Raw genomic sequence first — 13,704 nt, 5'->3', positions numbered from 1 at the left:
GAGCATGGCCGCCATGGTCGTCTTAATTTCGATGGAGGTTTGGCTCTTACTCATTGCCTTCGCGGTAGTGGTGGTTGTTAGTTCCCCGACAACGGATTTGTCGGAATCCGTGGACTGTCTGTTGAGAGACTGTGAGCGTTACTTTCCAAATGCTGACCGAAACAGGGCAGAAAACTTAATTGAACGACTCCAAGTTACGACCGATTCAGATCTTGGATTGCTCGATTCCTTGGATCAAGGTGAGGCAGGAAATACTGAGAGAATTCGGGTTCTTGAAAGCCTGGTATTACAGCCACGGACCTTATTAGGCAGGTGAGAGTTGCTAGCAATTGTAGCTACATCGAGCACGTCTATTTACCATATCCGAGGGTTCCCAACAGTTTCTCTTGGAAGTGGAGGAGCCGGTGTCAGAGTGGATTTGGACCCCCCCCCCGTCCATATCCGCGAGCAGATTTGGACCCCCTTCGCAGATTTGGACCCCCCACTAAACATTCCTTTTTCGTAACTTATTCCAACTGCAAGCTTTTAGGCGATGTCCTTTTAGTTGTGGAACACGAACAGCGAATTCCCGATTTTTTCGAACCTTCGTGAAAATAAAGCTTATTTCGGAAAATTGCGTTGACTAAAGGCTTTTGGTTGGAGTTATCGGAAGTTTCGAAAAATCGAGATTCGAGCAATCGGTATTTCACAGAAGCAAAACAAACAATAATTGAAGCTTTAACGCATTCAACGGTTTTTATTATCATATTTCACACTTTTTCAAGAGAACTGAATAAAAACAAACGATTTCAAAATTTACGTTTCGTTTTCATTCTAGTGGTAAATAACAAACTTACAGCTGCAGGTTAAAATAACGGAAATCTTAGATTGAGACACAATGCCGAGAAAAAGATAACGTCTACGCGTATGTTTTAAAATAAAAACCTATTTTATAAACCTGCTTTCTGAAAAAACATTCTTTGAAAACCTACTTTCTGAATTATTATTATTTCTATTAGAAAATTATGTATGGTAATGTTTTTACTCAGTTTTGTTAAAGGGGTCCAAATCCGCGCGGGGGGGGGGGGGGGGTAAAAATCCGCTTGCGGATATGGACCCCGGGGTCCAATTCTAGGGGTCCAAATCCGCTGGGACACCGGACGACCTCGGTATGAAATTTCTTTACCTCAGTTGGAGTATCTCCGGAATACAAAGCGAATTACCTGGCCTCAAATAACAGAAATGTTATTGGTTTCTAGAACCAATCTTCGGCGTAGAATTCAGAATCTTGGGTCATTCTCTAATCGTTATACCACCATCTCAGATGCGGAGTTAGATGAATTAATTAGAGAGATAAAGAGAGGCTTTCCAAATTCGGGAATTAGCATGATGCTGGGACACCTGCGTAGCAGAAATGTTTTTGTCCAAGGTCAGCGTGTTAGATCAAGTTTGGTTCGAATTGATCCTGTTGGTCGGTCTTTGAGATGGTTTAACACCATCGGAAGGCGTGTTTATAGTGTCAGAGGACCCAATTCTCTTTGGCACATTGCACTGCATTGCCTCATCAGTTGGAGGTTTGTGATCCATGTGGGGATTGACGGTTTTTCAAGGCTCATAGTTTATTTATGTTGTTCAACAAACAATCTTGCTGCAACAGTGCATGCACTTTTCGTAGCAGCAGTAGAAAGAAATGGGCGGCCTTTCAGGGTACGATCAGACACTGAGGAGGTGAAATGATAGATGTTGCAGCGTCAGTATTTTGAGACACAGGGGTTGAATAGGAGAAGCATAATTGCCGGGCTCTCTGTACATAATCAACGTATTGAGTGACTCTGGAGAGATGTCTTTGTTGGCGTTGGTCATTTTTTTTTTTTGCATAAACATATTGAAGGGCCACAGCCAGGATGAAACATAGTTGAAATTAAAAAACGACCTCTGGCCAAAATAATTAAAAACTACGAGCTTTCGACTGCCCGAACTGCAGTCTTCAACGGTTAAAATGAATGATAAGCAAGCGATGAGAGAATTTAAGTAAAGACATGAACTGCGAAATTATGAGAATGTAAATGATTTGAATATTTGTTAAAAAGAATGGTGTATTGTCCAGGTAACGGGCAAGAATTGTTATCTGCGTAAGGTGTCATTCTGGTATGCCACGCTTCTAATGTTTTTCTGGTGCTACGAGTGCCTTTGTCAATAATTGACGCGTTTTGAAAATCAATGGCGTAGTTGTTGGACCAGGCGTGATTAGCAATTCAAGAAGCTTTGGCTACAGTTTTGATATTTCTCGAATGTTCTTTTTTTTCGGGTATTAAAAGCTCTACTGGTTTCCCCAATATAACACCACGAACAATATACACTCATTTCTATCACATGGAACAAAATGGTATACTTGAGCCAACAAACATTATTGATCTGTTCTGTTTGCATTACATTTTTTGCCCAAGAATTAACCATCAATTGAACCTCTTCGTTGAAGCATGGAACCATCATCCTCTACGTACAGAAGGAAATTGGACCCCCCAACAAATATGGGTGAATGGTATGATTTCACAAGGTAATGCTGAAAATACTAATAATAATAATAATAATAATAATAATAATAACGGTTTATTCACAGTATATCCACATAGAAAGGTGTGGCTCTTCATCTGTGAAGGCCTACGATACTAAAATTTAATATTAAAACTAGTTTATAATGACTAACTAAATTGTAATAAAAACTGTACATGAAAGTAAATATGCAGAATATATTGGTTGGTAGTGGTGGTTGTTTCTATATCTTTACAAGGAAGACAAAGCGCGCGCCTTCAAGAACGCCTTGTAGAGCCTGCAGTATTTTTTAAAATCTGTGCAGTTCCTTATATTTGCTGGCAATTCGTTAAAAATCATGGCTGCTGAATGCTGAAAGGTGCCCTGTACAAATGAAACATAAAGCCTTGGAGCAACACTGGAACGGAGATGCCTAACGGGTTTAACGACTTGCAAATTTCAATGGGAGGGCCAGTTATCAGAATACAGTGCTTTAAAAATAGTCTTTAGTAGTGAGTAGTCCCTTAGCTCCAGGATAGGTAGCCAGCCAAGATCTAAAATGGTAGATATACTGTTTACGTATTTACAAGTGATAAAACTAGCCATATGGAAGTGGAGCCTTTGTAGTCTAGCTGAGAGGAACTTTGGTAGTGGATAAAAAACAATGTTACAGTAGCTTATTTTAGACAGAATTAATGTTTCTAACAAATGTTTCCGTAATTTAAAATTAGTAAAGTTCCTTATTTTTCTTAAGGTTCTCAGAGTCGCATAACAAGATTTAAGAATAAAATTGGTATGAAATTCCCATTTAAGATTTGAGTCAGTGTGTACTCCCAGGAGTTTTGTAACATTTATACGTTCCAGTGGTTTACCGGAGATTTCTAATCCCAACTCCAGATTTCCGAAAGAGTGAACATGAGCCATCTGTGGAGTTGAGATAAGAATGGCCTTGGTGTTCCTTGAATTTAGGGCCAAGTTTGAATCATTTGACCAGGCGCCGAGGCCTGCCAGGGTTGCATTCATGCTTTCCGCTTGAGATGTGATCTGCGGTGTAGAACAGCTAGTGTATAATGTTGTATCGTCGGCATATTGGAAACTTTTGACTGTAGGTGGAAGAATATCTTGAAGATCCGCGACGTAGAGATTGAACAACATCGGTCCAAGGATTGAGCCTTGGGGGATTCCAAATTCGGAGAGCACAGGTGACGATTTGCGATCATCAATTTGATGAAAACACTGCAATTAGGGATATATTTGAGGAAGACAGGCAAGTTTCCGACTTATACGTAGAAGACCCACAAGGTCCTCCTCCTAATGAGTTTGACCTGGGTAGTATCGAGGTACCAGATACAATTCTTCCTATAAATGGCACTCAACTTGAGGCATTTCACATGTACTGCCTCTTTCAGAGAGTAATGACTATGGAGTCAGTCTCTACCTAGAAACACGGGAAATTATTCAGGCACTCATACAAGCACAGAACCATAACTAAGGAGCTAAAGCTCAGTTGAATTTGACTTGAAGGGATGTTAATGTTCACATTACCAACAACAGGCATAACAGTTAAACATTTGATAATTTATGAACTGTCTCAGCAAAAAAGTTTAACACAGCGTCTCATGCACCATGACATCAATATGAAGTGACAAAGGTAAACCTAAATCCGACGTTATATACATGTATATGGTTTATAGTGACAAAATAAAAATAAAAGTAACATGTTTGTACGTGTAAATGAAAATATGTTAATGATGTCATAGCTCTGGGCCGGCTAATAGGAAGTCTAGATGTTCGTCTCTGAGATGCTTGTTGCCTCCGAGACATTGGTCCATTCTGGCAATAACTCCTCATGAGGTGGCTCACATTGGCTCTTGCTTGGTCAACTGTTGTGCTGTAACTAACCACCGACTCTTGATGGTCTCCACCAAATATATTCCGCAAGGCATCAGGAACTAGTAAAGTTATGCATAATAGAAGGCTCAAATAGTGGTCAATGTGACTCCATCATTTAAATAATAACAGTAACAAGTAATCATATGACAAAGTCCTATGGCAAATTGAGAAAACATATAATAGGATGCATTTTTTTCAAAATCACCCTTACCCTCCACCCAAGCTCCCCCCCCCCCCCCCAAAAAAAAGTGAACTGGTTGGCCCCTACAATTGTTGCCTTTGGAATAGCTGAAGAAGTGCTCAAAGGTCGACGGAACGGCTTTGAACACTTTTCGGTGACGTTTGAAAGTCTAAAGAAAATCATCAACTTATTCGTAGGGCTGTTACAAAGATTCAAGTTGCCAGCTAACATACAAGGAGTAGGCAGGGAACCAAACTGCTATTTCTATAGCTCTATTTTCCTCTATTTGGAAAGAGCACCATACCACACACATTAATTATGCATTCCACTTCTTTGTCTTTCACGACAAAACTTTAAAAACAAAGTCTACTAGTCTGAATGCATAATTAATGCATGGGGTTATATGGTACTCTTGCCCTCTATTTTCCTTTGAAAATTTAAGCCAAAGATTAAAGAGATTTAGCAAGAGGACGGGAACGTCATTTCAGAGCGGGAGATCGCGCGGAATAGTCTGGACACGACACACAATTCGACTTCCGAATGGTGTCCCGTCGCGATCAGAATGTCTGGGATTTCCGCCAATTGTGCTCTTGTAAATCGATGCAAACGAGATAATACTGTTTAGAAGTATTTCAAAACTCATCTCCCGGATAATTGGGTCCCCTTTGTTTTAATCGGTGTATTTCTGAAAACTTGCTGCTTCAATTTGCTAGATTCCCGAAAGTTGTTGGCAAGCGATCCAAGATTTCAGGACTCAGTTTGCTTTTGAATGAGGAAAGCATTAGACAATAAAAGGACTTTTCTTTAATAATTTCTTTAAGCCTATATGAAAACTAAGAATGGGATGCTGTTGAATTTTATCGTTAATCAGTTCATCAATAACTGCTGATGTTGAAGTTTAGGGCAGTCAATGAAATTAAATATCACGAAGCTTACATACCGTAAATTTTTTTTATTTATTTGTTGTCGTTGTCGTTTTTACCGATCGTGAATGAATGCTTTGTGGATTGAAGTCAGAGATAAACAATTTGAAAATTTTCTCGGGTTTGCACTTTTTTTGTCTTAAACTTTTTTAATGAGCGCCGATGAAAACAAGAAAGTCGTGCGCACGCAACAAAAGAAAGTGACAATTTTATTTCGAAAAGACTTTCTAAATTAAGTAATTTAATTCAGTGAACAACTGCGTTGAAAAAAGAAGAAACAAAACAAAACAAAGAAACAAAAGACCGAAACGAAGTCTTACACTAAGCCTAACCGTTTCATGGCTGACTTGTTTGAGTTCAATTAATTCTTTCAGCGTTAAACAAGAAGTCACCGTAAACAACTTTGTCGTTGGGTCGCTTGGTTTCTACATGGTTTCGCCCGAATCCCATTCAAAATGCATAGCACCTCTAAGTATTCAATGTTCAAAAGAGATGTACCGTTGTGAATAAATAGAAATATTCAGTAAATAGGGGGAAAAAACCATGATGATTTCCAAATTATTCTTTGTAAAATTACGAAGAATATGAGCAGTACTAAAATCTAGGGGCACGAAACGAAATGACAACAACACAAATCGCGGAAAAAAATTATCTGATGGGCTCTAAAATTTGATAGATGAATCAACAGACACGAGTCTTACTGGAATGGATCAATTAGAAAGTTTAATCGCCCACGTGGTTCGTACGTGTTAACATCTAACTTTCCGTAACTATAATTATCCTCTGTTTGCGCTTGTTGCATAACTCTCAAAGAGGATAGTTTCGTTGTCCCCAAAGCTGTTTGTTTAACCGAAAATTTGTATTGGCGATCTTTGAAAAATTGAGTTTAGACTATTGACGAACAAATATTGCGCTTACGTCTCGTTGCAACAACTGCCAAGTCACTAAGAAAGACTGCTAAGAAACACAACGGGGCGACTTTCTCGACCCAGTTTCTCACCGGTATTTTTGCTGCGCCCGAAACCCGCAGAGTCATGTTGCCCGAAATCCTCAGTCATGTCGCCCGAAATTTTATCGAGTGTTTAAACTTGAAGAAAAGTAACATCTTAAGTAAATGGCAAGGAATAAACTCGTAAAATGTTGACTCGTAAAATTCAGGTCGTTCGTTTCGCTGTCGTTTGATATCACGGAGATAGTAATCCTAAAAATAAAACACGAAAATGAAAAAAAAAAATAGTAATATCAGTTACAGTATGGTTCTCACTGTTGTTGTTTTATATGTGGAGGCATTATGTTTCGAACGAAGGTTCATATCACTATGATTGGAACATTGGAAAACGCCGCCATCCTAAATACAACACGTGCTCAAGAATCAAAAATGTACATGGTTGCCAAGCAAGATTGTGACGTTGCGGCAAACTCAAACTAAGAGAACTTGATGTATTTTTCTGAGTTGTGCGAAAAATTCTGATAATTGAAAGTGTTTCACTTATAATTACAGGAATCCGTGCTGTAGAATGATCACTTTAGTTCATAGCAAAGAACAACGCTGAAATGAACAGCGATATGTAAGTCTTTCTTTAGGCCGTGGGTTTCATTAAACCAGTTGTTGGCGAATGCTCTCTCGGTTAGGATCTCAATTGTTTCATCAAGTGGCACGTTGGTGAATAGGGAAGAAACGCCATAAGACACAAGGATGTCATTCGCGTCGAGTGACGTTTCTCTTATCTCCTCGGCGAAGGAGAAGGTATCGGAGATAGTGTGCCGATTCAGTGAGAATGGTTTGAGTTTCTGTTCAAGCCACTTGGCCAGGCCGTGGTTGTAGGTCCCAGTTGACGATAGTATTGGTCGCATTGATAGCTGCTGTTTATGAGTCTTTGGAAGTCCATAAAGATGGGCTAGACGAGAGCCTTTGCGGCAAACTGAGTAGGCAATCGGCTTTGGTAAGATTTTCCTGGCGACGGATTCAGCTCTTTCAATTCGATGGAAAACTGTATAAGCAAGTTGACGGAGTAGCCATGGGCTCGCCCCTGGGGCCCTTATGGCAAACACTTTCCTGTGCTCTAATCGGAAGAACAGTTAGAGCGTAAAAACAAGTTACCGGGCTTCTATAGAAGGTGCGTCGACGACACATTAGCAACGATGCCGAGTATATCAGCTGCAACAGCTTTCCTTTCAACGTTAAACAATGCCATCCTTCTATACATTTTACAATGGAGATTGCCGACAACAACAAGCTACCGTTCCTTGGTATGATGATCGAGAAAAGAGGGTGCCATCTGACAACCAGCGTCTATCGAAAGCCAACAGATACGGGACTGCTCCTACATTATCAGAGCCATGTCGATCATCGCTACAAGAGACCTCTGCTGAATACCATGCTAAATCGAGCATATCGCCTGTCATCAACGAGTGAATCATTTACAAATGAATGCGGATGTTTACAAAACTCAAGTACCCGCTGAATCCCGTCAACTCAGCTATCGCCATGTACAAGAATTCTGCGACCCAAGGCCGTCATGAAACCCCAACTGTATCTGACGCGGATATACAAAAAACCGTCAGGATAATTTTGCCATTTAAAGACCAAAAATCGGCCGACACAGCAAGACAACAGTTGAAAGATCTTAGCCAAAAAAATCGGAACTAACCCACAACCAGTCTTCACAAGTCGCAAGATCAAGGAAAAGCTTAAGATAAAGAGGAGAAATCTGCTTTAATCAATCACCAATACGTTGTCTACAGTTTTAAATGTGATTCGTGCGATGCGGATAATATCGTTTACACCACATACCATCTTCACTAACGTATACAGGAGCATAAAGCCTCAGTCATTGGCAAGCATATGAAGGAAGTCCACGGAGTACCGTTCACTGATCCTGAGCCGAAATGTTTTCTGTTCTTAAGAAATGCCGAGGAAAACTGGACTGTCTTATTCATGAGCTGCTAATTATTCGTGAACGGAAACCGAAGTTAAACACGCAGTCGGACTCAATACGTGCAAAACTATTTATTTAAGCATACACCGTACGCACTGACACGTCAAACACCGATGAAAACGAAACACTTATTATTCTAACGTACTCTATCACCTTTGTTTGTATTTAATCTCGAAACTACAACTAACACCCCTACTTGATAATGGAGTCAAGATGACTTCGAAACGTCGTAGTTTTATTATTCTAATATTTATCATCAAATGTATTTCCAAATGTTCTCTTAGTAACATGAAATTGCCGCGAATATTCCTCCAGGCTAGGGGGGATTCGTCCATTTACGACATTGACACCCTCCTGACTTATTAACTTTTATTTGAAAATACATTTTCCTAAATGAGTCGGACGCTTTTTGAGATTTCAAAATTTTTCTTTTTGTAAACGTGAAGTAAAATGTCTAACTTCAATCAAGTCCAATAACAGAAAAAACGATTTTTTCGGCCTCTGAAGGTGGGAAGTAACCTTAAGTCTACCGCTCGAACCACTACCATCAGCCATCTCGACTTCGGCAAGCACCAGTACAAACTTCACCGGGAAACGCAGTGCGATCACATTAGACGGCAATGGGCGGCGAAATGCTCCTTTCTGAAAGCAAAAGTAGCAGAGACCCATAAGACCTCCAGTACTTCTACCGCCAACAGCTCCGACAGTGTGCCTGGGCCCTCAAGGCAAGGAAGTGCAACATGTTTACAGAACAGGTGAATAACTTCCTTCCCGAGCTATTTCTTGCTGGTGAAGAGACTGGGCGCAAGGTGACCCCGCCTGATGCTTCAAGTCGAATACGCACACTATGTCGGAAGGGCACTAACCAACGCTTGTTCGACAAAGAGAAGTGGCTCACAGCTCAGCAGATTGCACGCTAATTTTCTAGATTGATGACCTTCAAGAGAACCGGAAAATTGCTGTTGGCCAGCGACATCAACATTGGTGACCAAGAACTACAGCCTCTGGAAAGAGAGATTCGACGGTATAATCCCCGCGAGAGGGTGAAACATCAGCTAACTCTATGAACACTCTTTAAGCTACAGAATCGCGAACTCTCCCATGCGGGGTTTTCTGGAAAGGGGTGTCTTTAGTCTGGTCCTTCAACTCATAAGGCTGTTTCTTCAGAGATACAGCCCCTTTTCATTAAAAAGCCTGCGGTGTGGTAAGGCTGGATTGGAGGTGACATCAGTAAGGCGTGGGGTAGCGGACCAGAAAATAGCGTTTTTATTCTAGACTTTTGGAAAGGGTTTGGGGAGAACCAGATGTAAAGAAATAGATATAAGATTCCCCAACCGAAAGAAAATGATGAAATCAAGTCAGCATCTCTGGTTCAGGAACACCGAGGGGGAGGGGGTAATCCTCTGATAATAATACCCTGATACCTTGGGTGCCCTGTGGTACTATTAACAGATCGATTTCGATGTATAAAGACTCCCTGTAAAGCATTTTATCTTATCTATTCAAACGACTGATCATCCAAACAAGTGGCCAGTGTGATTCTTGAAAAATCTTGAGCAGTTTGCAGCCGCAGCCATCATTCTGAAATGCTGCATACGGTTACAATTTACAATTTTACACTTACAATTTATCACTTATAGAGCGCTATTTACAATGACAGATCAACAGCGCTTTACAATCAATCCTAACCCGCCCATCCCACCCCAGGTGATGACATCCATCACACAGTAATCTCGTGCGTGGGAAATTAACGTCTCCTACCCCTAACCCTGTAGGAGACGGGACCTCCATTTATTCGTCCCTATCCGAGAAGACTAGAATATCTAACCATTTCTTGACGTTATAGAAAGGTAGCATATTCTTCTCAATTATTTTAAGACCTTGAGTGTTGGTCCGGCCGGGGCTCGAACCCTCGACCTCCCGCACAACAGTCCAGCGCTCTATCCATTGAGCTAACCGGGAGGCGGTTAGCTCAATGGATAGAGCTCAATGGATATACGGTTGAGTGCATAAAGTCAGCGACCGGCCGGTAGTTTCCCGCGTACACCAGGCTTGGCAAGTGTACTTTTACTAGCACTCTAAATTGGATTTATTTCATCAGGCACATTTTATAAACCTAATATTGTGTATTCAAATATAATATGAGCCCAGAATGTCTTCACCAGAATCAGTAGCATGTTTAACCAGATGTGAACAGATCACGGTCTTAGTCCCCATTTGTCATTCGCCCGTTGTCGTGAGCGAAATGCCGATAATAATAATAATAATAATAATAATAATAATAATAATAATAAAGCATTTATATAGCGCTAAGCTCGACTAGTTCTCCGTAGCGCTTTACAAAATTATAGACTAATTAACATAGCAAATAAATTATAAAAAATCGTAAATTAAAAAGCGTCTTTCAACAAGTATGTTTTAAGGTTCTTGAAAATTGCAACAGATTCAGATGTTTTCAGGGAATATGGTAAATCGTTCCAAAGCTTGGGACCGGCAATGGAGAAGGCAAGGTCACCATAGTTCTTTCAAAGTGTTCTTGGAACCATCAGGAGCATTTGTGATGAGGAACGCAGTACACGAAAGCCATAATTCCTTTGATGCAACAGTTCAGCAATATAAGTTGGAGCTAAGCCACGTAGACCCAGTTATAGACAAGTAGAAGTATTTTGAAGATAATGCGATACTTAACAGGTAGCCAATGAAGTTTCTTTAATGCAGGTGTAATATGTTCCCATTTCTTTCTCAAAGTAGTAACTCGTGCAGCAGCGTTCTGTATAGACTGTAGCTTGTTAATCATATAGTTAGGTAGTCCCTAGAGAAGGGAATTGCAATTATCCAATTTGGATGTACTGTAAGCATGAGTCACAATTTCAGCAGTTTCCGGACTGAGATATTTTCGTATCTTACTTATGTTCCTTATGTGATAGTACGAAGCTTGACAGACTTTTTTAACTTGCTCATCCATTGTTAAATGTTGACCGAAAAACACTCCTAAATTTCTTGCAGATTGAGCTGGGCTAATCTTTTCATCACCAACTTCAAAAAAATTGAGTACAGAAGATTGACAAAACCTGGAACTGATACAAAATATCTGTTTCGCATGGCTATACGTACGTAACTTCACACAGATTTTATCACCTCTATATACTCCTAAACAAATAAACTTTATGGAAATGGAGTAATTTTGAGCAGAGACACGCCCGCATCTCAGATATTTTAAGCGATTTTCACTAGAAATTCGAATCATGAAAAATCTCGATTTTTGAAGGTTAACTTGAAACGATAATATTTTCTAACATTGTAATCGCATCCTCTTCAAATTTAGTTGAATCGAATGAGTATACTATTCATTTGAAATTGGCAAAGATTCTAAATCATATCTGCACCCAATAGTCACTGAGCAAGTTTTAAACTTCATGGACGAATTTACCATGATTTTAATTAAAATTGTGTGTCATTTCACTCGAACCACTGTATCTCGTGAACTGTTCGGACTTTGGGAAAATATTTGGCAGGCTTTTAACTTGGACCAATACCAGTATGTACACAAAATAGTATCAAATTCTGGAGGGTACCATGTACACTCAAATTTTGATATTGCTTGGATCTCACGTGGACACGTTTTTAAGAAGAACCAACCTCCTTCTTACAAAAGAAGCACCAGTTCCGTTCTTCTTTGCAACGGCGTAATGAATTCCAATAAACATGATTAGACTACCGTGCGATACAAAAGAAGGTATCTAAAGGAAAAGTAGAAAAGGCTGTGACAGAGTCAGCCGGCCATCAATGTAATGACACCTTAGAATGTCGCCGTCGCCATTAAGAAAATTTTAAGAGATCAGACTTATGTAGAAAATAGTGAGCGTTAGTAAGTGTATAGAAGACGCCATCGAGGCAGTTATGACTAGTCTTTTATTCAAAAGTTGATGCAATGAGAGCCTACATCATCATTAATGGATTCAGAGTAGATTTGCTTGTGGCATTATTTTACGCATGATTTAGGGGAAAAACAAGTCTCTCCCATTGCGTTTCGTTGTACAACTTTCATTTATACTATTGTCTATCTCATTTTCGCTGAGAATTCGACTACTGCTGTGATACCGAACTCATCCCAATCAATGGCTCTATCGGCTTCTCTCCGGCTTATGCTCTAGGTAGCCTCGATAAATTCTGAAAAAGCCATATATATCTATATCGAGAATGTGCACTCTTTAGTTTCAGTTTCTGCGACTTGACAGTCTCCCATTTCTGACTGTTTACTTAATATCATCACTGAGTGGAAGTGCGATTTAAAAGTATTTTAAACGTTGAAGGGTTTAGCCTCGATTGAACATCTAAATATTGTAAGGAAAGTAGATGAATTAATCATTCCACAATCCAAAGTCCGTTTGGAAAAAAAACTTCACTTGTTTTTCGACCGTCAGCCCTGTTTCATACGATCTTTACGCGAGTAAGGATAGTGGTCAATTTGTGAATCGTAAGAACGTCAAAGGTATGTATTCACATTCAGCAAATGCTAACAATTTGTAACGGATAGACAGTTGCTTTATGACAAACAAGAGCTATGCGGATTTTCTAAGTTTGTTTCCATCATTTAAATCGAATTGGTCTGAGGGAAAAATTTCTCTGTATAATATGTAGCCATTTTTAAGTGCAGCTTAGCCATTCAGAACTTTTTTCACTCCCGAGTGCAGGCCGATTTCTTTGTAACATTATAGTCACCAGTTGCGTTGCTCTTCTTGAAGTATCAGAAGTTGGCGCCAGAGGACCACAGCTCGGTGCGGAGGAAGCTCGATCCGCACTGAGCGAGACACATGCACAGTGTCTGACGCATAAACGAGCGGTGAAAGAGGCAGCAAATGACCGTCAAAAGGTGACTTTAAGATTATTATGGCAAAGTCATACCCGCTCAAGGCACTTCAGCCTGATATTTTGATGAAAACGTTCCTGATGCATTGGAAACCTGGTTCAGAATCAATGGGTCAAGACGATTTTCTTGAGGAGATCCTTGGTGGATAGTTTTAAGACAACAGGACTGACTTACGTTGCGTTTTATTCTCAAACGCTCGGCTGCCATTTTTTCAAAATTTTCGTCAGTTTCATTTTCGTCATTCTCATTTCCGCTAAATCGCGTGACTTGTACGCAATCGAGACCATTTCAACTACTGCCTAGTCAAGGCTCTGGGAAGCCATGCAAAATATTAATCCGATCTACATGTATAAATTCTCAAAAAGGCTTTGATAATGTACATTTAAT

The 13,704-nt window shown here is 40.0% G+C and overlaps 1 pseudogene; it reads left to right on the top strand.

Moving 5' to 3' along the window:
- Nucleotides 1-4: 4 nt before the first annotated feature.
- LOC148724844 (uncharacterized) lies at nucleotides 5-7,029 on the top strand (annotated as a pseudogene).
- Nucleotides 7,030-13,704: the final 6,675 nt, after the last annotated feature.

This window comes from Stylophora pistillata, chromosome 8 (genome assembly GCF_964205215.1).
Source record: "Stylophora pistillata chromosome 8, jaStyPist1.2, whole genome shotgun sequence".
Classification (NCBI taxonomy): Eukaryota; Metazoa; Cnidaria; class Anthozoa; order Scleractinia; family Pocilloporidae; genus Stylophora; species Stylophora pistillata.
This window is presented reverse-complemented; position numbering and strand designations above follow the sequence as displayed.